The 14,615-nt window shown below is 36.7% G+C and overlaps 1 pseudogene; it reads left to right on the forward strand.

The window, feature by feature from the left end:
* LOC131276758 (vomeronasal type-2 receptor 116-like) overlaps positions 1-12,540 on the forward strand; it is a 54,149-nt pseudogene extending 41,609 nt beyond the window's left edge.
* Positions 12,541-14,615: the final 2,075 nt, after the last annotated feature.

Genomic DNA, 14,615 nt, shown 5'->3' on the forward strand with positions numbered 1-14,615 from the left:
AAACATTGCTTAATTTTCATCAGGGCTGAGTTTGTGCTTCTGACTAATTCTCTTTCTCATACTGGCTATTTAATCCTTCCCCTTTAGCTTGCTTATGGCCTTTATGAACCACAACTGAGTGATGATGGACAGTTTTCATCTCTCTATCAGATTACCCCCAAGGACACATCTCTGGCTCTTGGCATGGTCTCACTGATGCTTCATTTTAGTTGGAACTGGGTGGGACTGGTCATCTCAGAAGATAAGAGAGGTGTGAAGTTCCTATGGGACTTGAGAGAAGAGATGGACAAAAAGGGAGTCTGTGCAGGCTTTCTGGAAATGATTCCTGTCACTGAGAGGTCATATTACTCAAAAGACTGGCAATATCATTTACGGATCAGAAAATCAACAGTAAATGTGACTCTCATTTATGGTGACTCTGACTCACTAATGGGATTGAGCTTTTGGAGATGGAATTTCTTAGTAATAGGGAAAGTTTGGATCACAACCTCACAATGGGATTTTACCACCAGCGAGAGAGACTTTTTACTTGATTCATTCCATGGGGCCCTCATTTTTTCACAGAATATTGGTGAACTGCCTGATTTTAAAACTTTCATGCAGACAGTTAAACCTTCAAAATACCCAGAAGACTTTTACCTCACGAAATTGTGGTACGTCTCTTTTGATTGCTTGGTTTCTGAATCTGATTGTAACACTCTGGAGAATTGTCCTCCCAATGCCTCCTTGTAGTTGCTGCCTTGGTCGCTGTTTGACAAGGACATGAAAGTAGGAAGTTATAATGTGTATAATGCAGTGTATGCTGTAGCTCAGAGCCTTCATGAAATGCTTTTTCAACGATTAGAAATGCAGTCAGTGGAAAATGGAGATGGACTGGGTGTTTACCCCTGGCAGGTAATACCTCTTCCATTGAACAATATGTGTATTTCAGAACATGCCATAATCATGACTTTCTTGGTGTGGAACATATGCTCAAGTCAAGAAGTTTAGGGTTGTCTCTCCAAAAGAGCAAGAGATTGTTTACTTGTTCACTGTCTAAGAGGTAAACCTAGACCTAGGTAGAAATGGTCATGAACAGGAAGGTGCTGATAGCAGATATGGAAGGAGTTATTAATCAATGCCAATGTTTCATGTTACTAAGGCCCTCAACATTCTGCCCTGCTAATATTTTTAATATAAAATACCTAGACCTCTTCCATTAAACATTTGCATGACAACAGGAACAAACTTGTTTTCGAATTAGTTTTAGGCACTCTGTAAGATACTGCACATCAATCATATCATTTAATTCTGCAACCTCTTCAGGTATTGCTGAACTTACTTGGGGAGAATTCAGTTAGTAATTGAGGGTGCTGAGATTTGATTCTTCTATTAAGGTTTGTTCATATCACACACTCACAGATTGTTTTGATTTCATTGTATTTGGAATTTTCTACTGAAAATATTTTGTAAATGCTATAACATTTTAGTCCACCTTACGGTTTCTTTTTTTTTTTTTTTTTTTTTACTTAATTGAATGTTACTGATAAAGTTGCCTTAGGAAGCAGGGATGACAGAGGATCAGAGATGTTACCACCTTGGTGATCTGTCTTATTCAGTGGGCACAATTTGTTACCACCTTGGTGATCTGTCTTATTCAGTGGGCACAATTGTTCACAGGTGTGTCTCTTATAGCTACATCCATTTCGGAAGAACATCCAATTTAACAATTCTGCTGGGGATCCAGTGAATTTGGATAAGGAAAGGAAATTTGAAGCTAGGTATGACATTCTCAACTTTTGGAATTTTCCAGAAGGTTTTGGACATAAAGTTAAAGTAGGACATTTTAACTCAGATATGCCACGTGATCAACAATTGTCTCTTTCTGAGGAGATGATAGAATGGGCCACAGGATTTTCAGAGGTAGGTAGGCCACAATTACAATACTTAATATTACACAAAAGTAACAAAATCTTGCAATGGATATTTTATTAGTGCAGGTTCTCTAAAGAAAGATAATCAACATGAGATATCTGTAAATAGTAAATGAGTTAATATAGTTCTCTCATGGGACCAAGGGATGAACATGTCCAGATTCTGCAGGCAGTCTGCAAACAGGCATTCCGGTGAAGGTCCCATGAAAGTCCTTGGTGGAGTTTACAGGAGACATTGGCTATTCAAAGAACAGGGAATTTCTCTCCAAATGCTGAAATCACTTTTTATTTTAAGGCACTGAATTGATCGGATAAAACCTTATCCATTGCTGACAGCAATCTCCCTGGTTGATTGTACATGTAATCAGTCATCTATGCAGTCAATTCACTGATGACTAAAGTCCATAAGTGTCCTTTATTACAATTAGCCCAAGGTTTACTTGATCAAACACTGGCTGTGTTAACACATTGACCTAACCTCCACAGCAGTTGTCTTCCTCCTTCCTGCTAAGTAAGTGTTCACATTATTAGTTTAACCACTTACCTTTACACAAGAAAATTTTTCTCACATACTGTCCACAGGATGGGAAAAGAAAACATTTATTTAAAGATACATTTCTAAATTATTTTATTTCATATCATAAAATAAACCTGACATCTTATCAATAAATTTGATTTAGGCACTTAAAATTTAAAATTGTTGATACCCAATACCCCAAACCATCTAATGGTTGGAGAAGTAAATACAGAGCTATTAATAACATGTATCTGGTTTTCTTCCCAGACTCCCCACTCTGTATGTAGTAAGAAGTGTTTGCCTGGATTCAGGAAGACCTTTCAAGAAGGAAAAGCAGCATGTTGCTTTCTTTGCACCCCCTGCTCAGAGAATGAGATTTCCAATGACACAGGTAAGTTTTGCCCTCAAAAAGGTCCCCACCTCTCCTTTATATCCCCTGACCACACAAGGTAGTGGAAAGAATCTGGAGGAAAACTACAGAAACAAATTTCTTCTTTCCTTTGTTTAGTAATTTCGTTTTTATAATAAAAATATTTCCCTTTGATATAACACCCTTTCTATGCCCTTAAGTAATTTACTTGAGTCATTGTTGAGACACACTGAAGGCCAAATAGTTTCTGGAAAGACCTTTGTTGAACGCACCAAATTAATATACCTTTCATGCCTCTCTTGGAATTTAACACATGTGATTACAAGTATCTGCTTTCCATCTTGATTGAAAGAATGTTTAGATTATAATTAAGTAATGTGTTTTAACCTTACTCCATTTCTGTGTCTAAAACTGTTCATGACACAGAGCAGATGTTCAGAAAGTTTGGAAATGATTTAGGGAATGTTTAGTTCTATTGCGTCCAACATGAGGATGAAGTAACAAAGTCTTAATGAGGAATTTCTGTTTCTGCTCTCCTCTAGTTCACAGGTAAATGGGAAGGTAAACATAGACTATTTTTGTCCATGTTTCAAATATGCTATAAATATTTGAACAGGGTCCTAGGGACCAGTACTTTCCTTGGGAGGAAGGTTTGATGGAATTCCTCACAGAGGCAGTCACATTAGTATTATGTAAGAAGAGTGGAGGATGTGATAAAATCTTGGCCAAATTATTATATATAAAATAAAATAAAATAAAAGGAAAGGAAATAATCACTGCACATAATTTTCAGAATTTCAGAGTACCAAAACACAGTTTCTATGTGACAGGATCTCACAGAATATTCGGTATGTGGTTTGAGACATGATGTAGAAAAGAGCTAAATATTCTTTACATAATATAATTAACATGTTTAAATTATAAATACTCACATATTAAATTCTAGAATCACTTCTATGGTTGGAAATTTCTAACTTTCTTTTGATGATTAACATGTAGTTGAATTTCCTGAAATGTTTACTATTATTTCAGTTATTTGAGACCTGTTGAACTGATGAAATAACATGGAATTTAGTCAATGTGGAAAAAAGGTTCATGTACACATTTTTATATGGTAAGTTTGAATAAATGTTCCATGTGCACATATAAAGGAATAGTCTAACCAAAAATTCATTTCCTAAACATATGGAGATTAAGAAATACACTATTGAGGAAGTGGGGCAAGATGGTGTCTGATTGAATGCACCTTTGTCATCTCTCTTGTAAAAACCTGGATAAGTGGAAACAGAATCCTCCCTGAGGGGGCAGTCTGGTAATTTACAATGCAGCAGGTGTCTGCAAACCATACCCAAAATCAGGAAAACATGAACAAATCCAATGAACAAGCTAAAAACCAGGAAGAGAATCAGAACATTGAACAACCAATTAAACTCTCAAAACATTATAACATGGATCAATTTAATGAAGAGAAGGAAGAGATTAAGGATGTTAAGAAAACACTTGGGGATCATAGAGAACACATTTTAAACATATGTAAAAAAGATAACAGATATGATGGTGATAAACAGTACCATCCAAGAAATCAAAAATACACGATCAGCAAACAACAGCAGTTTTGAAGAGGCAGAGGAAAGAATTAGTGATGAGGAAGACAGTACATCTGAAATCAAACAAATAGTAGAATTATTGGTAAAAAGAGGGAAAAAAATACAGCGGGGACATAGGGACCTAAATTACAATGCAATATACTCAAACATGCATCCCAGAATGAGAAGAGAATGGAAAGGGGACAGAAGGGGTGTAGGAGGAAAAAATGGCTAAAAGCATCATTAACCTATTGAGGGAGATGGATAAACATGTCCAGGAAGCACAACATACCCCAAACAACTTTAATCCCCAAATGCCCACACCAAGACATAATCTTGTCAAATTATCCAATACTCAAGACAAAGAGAAAATACTGAAAACAGTGACAGAAAAAGAACCATCACATACAAGGGAGGCTCCATATGATTAAGTGCTGATTTTTCATCTGAAAACATGGAGGCAAGAAGGGAGTCATATGTCATCCACAAGGCAGTAAAAGGAAAAAATTTCCAACCAAGAATACTCTATTCACCAAGCTAGCTTTCAAAAATGATGGAGAGTCAAAATATTCACAGATAAACAGAAACTAAGAGAGTATGCCAACAAGAAGACTGTCCTTCAAGAGATAACAAAAGGAATTCTCGATGAAGATAGAAAAAAAAAAACACATGAGAGATAGAGTTGAAGGAGACTGTTAGAACAACTAAGAAGAGAAAAAGAGAGGGAAAAAAAGAACCCAAACATATCACAAAGACAAATGCAAAGAAAATATGTCTAATAAAAGTAATTCCCTGAAAGTTATAACAATGAATGTCAAGGGATTAAACTCATCAGTTAAGAGACACAGATTGGAAAAATGTGTAAGGAAATAAGACATATCTATAAGCTGTCTACAAGAAACACATCTTAGACCCAGGGATTCGAGGACATTAAAAGTGAAAGGCTGGAAAACAATCTTACAGGTAAACAATAACCAAAAATGGGCCATATTAACATCGGACAAGATAGATTTTAATGCAAAACTACCATGAAAGACAAACAAGGACACTACATACTAGTGAAAGGGATAATCTTTCAAGAAGAAATAACTATCATAAACATTTATGCCCATAATTAGAGCACCTTTATATATATGAGACAAACACTGGAAACCCTACGTGAAAGAATGGATGTCTCTACAATTATAGACAGGGTTTTAATATACCACTATCACCTTGGACAGAATAACTCAACAGAGAATCAGTAAAGAAACAAAGACCTTGAACAATATATTAAAGGACCTGGACCTAATAGACGTATACAGAGCATTACACCCAAATACAGCAGGATTTATATTATTCTTAAGTGCACATGGATCATTCTCCAAGATACCCTACATGCTCGGACACATTATTAAGATGTCTATACTACCCAAACTTATTGACAAACTCAATGACATCCCAAGAAAAATCAACACAGCATTTTTTTAACACTTGATGTGGTATAATTTTATATTTTCATTCTTCTTTCTTTTTTAATAAATTGTCTTTTTAAGGATATATAAATAATAAAAAGTTACATTTTTGTCTTTATTTTTTAATATTACATTAAAAAAATATGAGGTCCCCATAACCCCCACTCTCCTTACACCACTCCTCCCCCCATAACAACAACCTCCTCCATCATCGTGAGACAGTCATTGCATTTGGTGAATACATCTCTGAGCACCACTGCACCTCATGGTCAATGGTCCACACCATAGCCCACACTCTCCCACTGACCACCCAGGGGGCCATGGGAGGGCATATAATGTCTGGTAACTGTCCCTGCAGCAACACCCAGGACAACTCCAACCCTGAAAATGCCCCCACATCATATCTCTCCCTCCCACTCCCTACCCCCCAGCCACCATGACACTTTCTCCACACCAGTGCCATATGTTGTTGATTACTAATCACAATATTTCATGAATAGATTATCAGTAAGTCCACTCTAAATCATACTCTATTCCTCCATCTTGTGGACCTTAGAATGGTTGTGTCCACACAACATCTATATCAAGAGGAGGCTTAGATTTCCCATTTTGATGCTGGATGCAATTTTCCTGCTTTCAGTCATAGGCACTCTTGGCTCCCTGGTGTGGTGGTTGACCTTCTTCACCTCCTGGGTAACTGAGTGGGATAAGTCCAATAAACCAGAGTGTAGGAGTTGCAAGTCTATTGTGGCTCAGGGCGCGGCTATCACATGATCAGTCCAGAGATTCAGGTCCCCTGGGTGTACCTTAAATTCCAACACCAACTACAGTTCTGGTAAAAGTAACAGGAGAGGCTTGTGGACAAAGAACTGATGACAATTCTTATGGGCCTGTGTGCCTGAAATTTGAACTAGTCCTAGAGATGCAAGGTGCCCAAGATTTACCTCCTGAGAGCCTCCAAATTGTTCACATGTGGCCACTATCTAAGCAAAACTCAGCATGTAAATTCATTATCTTCCCCCCACCAGGGGACAAGACTACTGGGGATGAGCCTCTGTGGCACAGATGGATTACCACCAATCACTAACTGGTGATGCAACTAGAAAAATGCCTTGAATAAAGGGGGAATGGCAAAGACAAATGAGTATATATGGCTAAGAGTCTTTTAAAAAGTGTCAGGAATGATGATGGGAGACTGTATTGCTGTGGGGGTAGTGGTGGGGTGGGGATGGTGGGGTTGAATGGGACCTCATATTTTTTGAATGTAATATTTTAAAAAAAGAATAAAAAAATTAAAAAAATAAAGGGAAAAGGTAGAGAACAATAAAAAAAAGGGGGGGGGTCCTTAGCAGTCTTGCAGGCTGACGTTTAATTTCATGGGGTATGAAACTGGGAGTCAGACACACTGCTCTTTGGAGTAACAGAGAAGGTTCCAATTCTGGCCTCAGGACCCTCTTTCCTACACTATCCTGAGAGCAGTGAACTGAGTCAGGCTTGTTGAGGATTATTGGCAGGAATCCAGAAAAAGAGTGTGTAAAAAGAGACAAACCCATCACTGAAAGAAGCCGCTCTTACCCAGACCCTGTGATTCCCCAGAACTTCCAAGAGCTGTGCACACGTGGAGCCTTGAGGCTGCTCAGCTGGTGTTCTCCACTCTCCTCACCCTCCACCCTTTTCCTGGCATTCACCCCAGAGCAGAGAAGGCTCTTCTCGTCCTTCTTGAGTTGAGGCGAACATCCCTTGTATCTTGAAAGCTCACTACTTATGACTTAAAGTAAAACTTTTGTCTTTAGAAAAATACAAATAAAAAAATAAAAAATAAATAAATAAAATAAAAAAGTGTCAGGAGGTCATCAGATGTGTCATCTTAATACCCACATCATTAGGATCCCAGAGACAGCACAAGCAGATACAATCCCAGTTACAGGTGCTCCTGAGAACTACAGAGAACACAGGTTCTATGATCATGGAAATTGGCTCTGGAGTCCAGCGCCTTGTCAGTGGACCCTACTTTGGAATTTGTGTTCCTGTGTATGAAGGAGTTGTACTCAGGTATGAACTTTATACACATGCATCTTCTGTTCACTTTTACTGAACCTATAGTTGGCCTAGATTTGGTGTTTATCCAGAGGACTTTAATCTCTGGACTGGTTATGTACATGCTGGGCTTTGAGCCTCAGCAGAGTAGCAGTGCCTACTCTCTGGTTTGTTGGACTTGCATATGTCAGCTAACAGGGAGGTGAAGATGGCCAACAACTGTACCAGGGAACTGAGAGTGCGTCCAACTCCAAGCAGGAGAATTACATCCATCAACCATGTGGGATCTAAACCCCCTCTCAAGATAGCAGCAGAGTGGACATCACCAACCCAGGGTCCTCAGGTTGGAGCAATAAAATATGGATTAGAGTGAATTTACTAGTATTCTGCTATAGAAGTATTGCATCTAGTAATGGAGGAAACTGTAGCATTGATCTGGGGACAGTGGCCATGGTAGTTCCTGAGGACAGGGAAGGGGGAGAAGAGATGAGAGGTGGTGACATTTTCAGGACTTGGAGTAGTCCATAATGATATTAGAGGGGCATATGCTTGACATTATATATCCTGCCATAACCAACTGAATGGACTGGGGGAGAGTGTAAACTACAATGTAAACTTTAATCCATGCAGTGCAGCAGTGCTCCAAAATGTACTCACCAAATGCAATGAATATGCCACAATGATGAAAAATTATGCTGTTGTGGGAGTATTGGGGGAGGTGTTGGATATGTGGGAGCCTTTTATATTTTTTAATGTACCATTTTTTTGAGATATATGTACCTTAAAAAGATATTTTAATATAAAAATAAAAAATTAAAGTAAAGAATTACACGAATAAACCATGGTTTAAAGTAAATAGCACAATAAGATTTATAAAATGTATAAAACTGGAATTTCCACATTTCAAGTTTCAGGTAATGCAGCTAAAGATATCCTCTGAATATAATATATCATCCTAAATTTTATATATGTGTGTGTGTACTATTAGTATATATATTTTAATGTAAAAATCTGAAGTTCTAAGTATCACAAATTAAAATAAGAACAGTAGAATAAATATAAAATAAAAGAATATAATAATTATGAAAATAAAATGTAATGAAAGACAAATATGAAAGGATAAAATCTCAAAGCTGTCTAATGAAAGTCAAAACTGATAAATTAGTAGAATAATGAATTAAGAAATATTACATAATAAATGATTTAAAATTGGAAAATATGTACAGAATTTTTAAAATCAGAAATGGATAGTATAAATAAATTCATTCAAGTTTATGTGAAAATTGAAATGAAATTCCCAAATTCCAAAAAAAATTAATATTACCATATACGTCCCAGTAATAAAGGAAAATCTGAAAAGATTCATATTTTGTTAGGATATTAAACCATAGTTTAAAATGAGATATCTTCTCAAAAAGTTTTTATAAGTCTATGACTTTCCTGAGAAATCCAAACAAACTGTCAAGGAAAAAAGAATACTTATCTACTCAAACTTTTCCAGATACTAGGAAAATGTGAAAAAGACTTCACATTTAATTTTATGAGAAGAGTTTAACATTGGTACCAAATTCTGATAAAATTTTTGCAAGAAACCAAATTTACAGATCACTTTTTTTCTTGAGACTAAACTTCTATTTGCTAAAAAGAAAAGCTGCAATCCAAATCCAGCTATATTACGTAAAGAAGTTATTGTAATGAAGTTTGTTTTATGCAAAATAATTCAGTAAATGAACCCCCAGAAATGTAGAAACAAACATTTCAAAAAGTTCAGGAAAACATTTAATAAAAATCAGCCCTCATTCATTATTTAAAATTAAACAACAAAAATAAGACCAAATTAGAAATAGAAGGGAACAACCAAAGTAGGATAAAATATGTAAAATAGATCTAGCCAGTGAGAAATCATATCTTACATATATAGAATGCTTTTACAAATGCAGAAGACAGACACAAAATACAGTAATAAAAATGGCCTGACTTGTGCACAGGCTTTTCTCAGAAAAACATTTTGAAATGTGCAATGCACAGATGAGCTAGTGTTCAGATTAACTTGGCACCAAGAAATTCCAAACAAAAATCATGGTGAAAAAAACTAAAAACAGGAAAAGGCCTTGGCCCAGTGGTTAGGGCAAGTGTCTACCACATGGGAGGTCCATGGTTCAAACCCCAGGCTTCCTTGACCTGTGTGGAGCTGGCCCATGTGCAGTGCTGATGCGCGCAAGGAGTACCGTGCCATGCAGGGGTGTCTCCCGTGTAGGGGAGCCCCATGCGCAAGGAGTGCGCCCATAAGGAGAGCTGCCCAGCACGAAAGAAAGTGCAGCCTGCCCAGGAATGGCGCCGCCCAGACTTCCAGTGCCACTTAAGGACAACAGAAACGGACAAAGAAACAAGACGCAGCAAATAGACACAGAAACACAGAGAACAGACAACCGGGGGAGGGGGGGAATAAATAAATAAATAAATCTTTAAAAAAAAAAAAGAAATACTTAAAAAAAAAAAGCTAAAAACATTCCTCATAATAGCAAAAATTAAACAACTTCCATGTTAAGGTTCTGACAGAAAAAGGTACACCTGGAATGAATATTGTTTGTTGGAGTTTAAACTGGTGTAACCATTTATAAAACAGGATGGCATTATTTACAAAGATGTTTATATAGTCTATTACCCAGTAATGGAGCATGATATTTGTACTAGATGTACAAAGATGCTCAGAACAGCATTATTGGTAATAACTAAAACCCATAAGCATTTAAACTTCTATCAGCAGTAAAATGTGTAAATAAAATATGATGTATTATTATATTGAAATCTATCCAGCAATATAAGTGAGTAGTTTATACAATTTTAAAAAGACCACTATATTTTAGAAATATAAAATAACAAGTGGTGGAGAGGAGTCGTAGAAATTGGAACTCTAGACACCCATTCATGAGAATGTAGTGTAGTTCAGTCCCTGTGGAATGCATTACAGCACATCCTCAAAAATTTAATGATGCAATCACCATATGATCTGGTAATGCACTTCTAGGTTTACATTAAAAGTGAAAAGAGGTTCTCAGAATAGTAATTGTGTACAATGTGTGTAGCAGCATTATTCATAACACCAACATGTGGAAATAATCCAAGTGTCCATCATAGCTAAATTGATAAAATATGGAACTTGCACATCAGAGAATATTATTCGGCCACAAGGAAAAAATGAATTTCTGAGATATGGTGTTACTTGAAAGAAACTTGTAAATATTACACACTTGAAATATGGAAGTTACAAAAACAAAGAGATTGTACTATATTACTTGCAATAGAATTCTAGAAATATCAAATCTCCAGAGTCAAAATTTTAGTAGAGTTTACTAGGTAATGGGTGCAGAGTGAAGAGAAAATGAATGTTTAGCAGACTAGATGTGTTTGTAAAAAGAAACTGTATTTGCATACTGTGACATAGAAGAATCTCACAAAAATAGTATTGGGTCAAAGTACCCAAGCAGAAGGAATCTAGGTTACATGTCAACAAGTTAGCATTTTTGAAGATGTAGGAGATGTAATTATTTGAATTTAGGAAAGGTGCTTCAGATGGGCTGCGTAACAGAAGAAAAATATACAGATTATAGCACACAGTTATATGAAGTCAATGCACACAGAGAAACAATGGCTAAAACTACCCAATGTGTTTCTTTTGGGGTCTTGTAAATAAGTTAAAATTACTGAACCTGAGCTGATGACACATTGCTTTTCTCACCAGATATGGACGAGTGTGTGAAGTGTGCAGATCATCAGTATGCAAATAGTGAGAGAAATCACTGCCTTCAAAAAGCTGTAATCTTCCTGGCTTATGGAGACCCTTTGGGGATGGCTCTGGTCTGCACAGCTCTTTGCTTCTTTTTCCTCACCGCTGTTATTCTTGGGGTCTTTGTGAAGCACAGAGACACTCCCATAGTCAAGGCCAATAACAGGATCCTCAGCTACATCCTGCTCATTTCCCTCATCCTGTGCTTCCTCTGCTCCTTACTCTTCATCGGTCGCCCTAACACAGCCACCTGCATCCTCCAACAAATCACATTTGGAATCGTGTTTACTGTGGCTGTGTCTACTATCTTGGCCAAAACAATCACTGTGGTTCTGGCATTCAAGCTCACTGTTCCCAGGAGAAGGACGAGGCACTATTTGGTGTCAGGAGCACCTAACTTTGTTATTCCCATTTGCTCCCTGATCCAGATGGCACTCTGTGGCATCTGGCTGGGAACCTCTCCCCCATTTGTTGATAAAGATGCACACTCTGAGCCTGGTTATATCATCATTGAGTGCAATAAGGGCTCACCCACTGCCTTCTACTGTGTCCTGGGATACCTGGGCTGCTTGGCTCTCGGGAGCTTCACTGTAGCTTTCATGGCCAGGAACCTTCCTGACACCTTTAATGAAGCCAAGTTCTTGACCTTCAGCATGTTGGTGTTCTGCAGTGTTTGGGTCACTTTCCTCCCTGTCTACCACAGCACCAAGGGGAAGGTCATGGCAGCTGTGGAGATCTTCTCCATCTTGGCTTCCAGTGCTGGATTACTAGGCTGCATCTTTGCCCCAAAGTGCTATATTATTTTTTAAGCCAGATAGGAACACTCACCAGGGTTTAAGGTATCAAACACATTCTAGGGGTAATAAGTCTTCTTAATTTTTAACTCATATTTTTCCTATAACAAATAGAGGGCCTGATAAAAATCTACCAAATGCTTGCTTTCAGTTATTAGATAGAAATATAATGTAATTTTCCTTCAGTTATCACATGAATTTCGTACAGTTTGTCAGTGTTCAGAAACACATCTCTCAGCCTTCTAAATTACTTTTAATCTAAACTACATAATTTGGTTCCTCAAATACAGAGATGAATATGGATATTCTGCCTTCATTGTGTGTGTAATTACCAAATTTACACATATTCTCCCATTTTATTTTGCACTTCTGTTTTTTCTAATATACCTGGTAAACACTATCAACATTTCCCTTTTCATCTCTTTATAGTAATCATAATTATCCAATACTATTTATGGAATATTCCTTACTTTCTCCCAGATTGCCATGACCATATTTTAATTATAATAAATTCCTATGTATAAATAACTCCTTCTACTGCACTTCCTAATGTCTTTATTTGACTTTTTCCCTCTTAAACAAACATCATAATATGTACAACACGATGACGCCTTTTATTTTATAGTTGATAGTACATTTCCCTCCTTACTGTACCATTTCAGGACTTGTTGGAGAGAATATCCTCAACATGTCTATGCCACTCAAAAACCTGTCTGTCAGAAATGCTAGTTGTTGGAAAGATGATCTAAAAGAGAAGGTATTTCTCTTCCCCTTTCTAGGTTCTCTATAGAGTCCAGGTCTGATCACATAGGACATGCTGGACGTTTATGTGCTGATCATTATCTTCTGAAATGCAGTGTGTTTAATATTTTACTCTGATTTCAGTAAAAATTCATGAAAAATCCTTACACTTGTTATTATTATTTCTTGTTGTTTCTTTTTTTTTTTTTTTTTGGTCTTTATTTTTTAAAATGTTACCTTAAAAAAAAAAGAGATTTCCAAATAACTCCCACCCCTCTCATCTCATTCCTCCCATATCACCAACCACTTCCATGACCATGGCACATTCATTGCATTTGTTGAATACATTTTTAGTTGTATTATGAAGTACTGTGTTTATTTTGCAGTTCAGAGTCTTATTTAAAATTAGGGGTCCTCCTTAAGAGTTTATTTTAAATTTGATGTCTAAGAATATCTGATATTTTTTCTGAGAAAATAATATGTTCTTCTTTTCTGACAATTAAGAATTGAGATATTTACTAATATCAAGTAACTCAGAATCAAATTTGATTTTCAGCCTTATAAGTAGATCAAACATTTTGAATCATTCTCCAACATATCATGTTGAATTTCTCTTGCTCTTTTTTAAGCCATGCATGTAAATTTTGTTGGAAAGAATGGATGAAAGAATGGAGGAATGGAAGAAAGAGAAAATTAGATAGAAAGAGAGAGAGGAAGGAAAGGAGGAAGGAAGGAAGGAAGGAAGGAAGGAAGGAAGGAAGGAAGGAAGGAAGGAAGGAAGAAAGGAAGGAAGGAAGGAAGGAAGGAAGGAAGGAAGGAAGGAAGGAAATCAAATTCTTTTTTGGAGATGCAGCTTTCTGCCCAGTGGAAATACAGTTATAATAATGATGTTTATGATCCTTCAGTCTTACTCAGATTGCTCATCTTGAAAGATTCTTTTTCAACATGTGTTTCTCTGAGATTTTGCATAAATTCAATGGATCTATTTTGTAAGCCAAGGCCCTCTTGGTCTTTGAAAATTCACTTAATCTCCTAATCCTTGGTACAATTCCACCTATCTTGGTTATCTAGTATTAAGTGCTATGTGGATCAAACAAATTGATGACTGCCTTTTGAAGTGAGGTTTTATGAAAAAATCTTAGTGGTTAATTTTTCCAATTTACATATATAATGCTTTATGAGAAAAATGCAACCTAGAGGATGGAGGAAGAGCACTAATTTAATTAAGTACTGTGCTGGATATTTGTTTGCCCTTCTGCATCCATTCTCCAGTCTTCTCCTTCAGAAAATGGGAATGGAGACAATAACATAAGTAAGGAGGAATGATGTTGAAATCTATGGCTATTTTTGCTTAGTTTGTTTAATTTGGCCATTGGAAATGACTTTAAAAGTTATAGTAAAATACTGCTAGATTTG

Source organism: Dasypus novemcinctus, chromosome 30 (assembly GCF_030445035.2).
Source record: "Dasypus novemcinctus isolate mDasNov1 chromosome 30, mDasNov1.1.hap2, whole genome shotgun sequence".
Taxonomy (NCBI): Eukaryota; Metazoa; Chordata; class Mammalia; order Cingulata; family Dasypodidae; genus Dasypus; species Dasypus novemcinctus.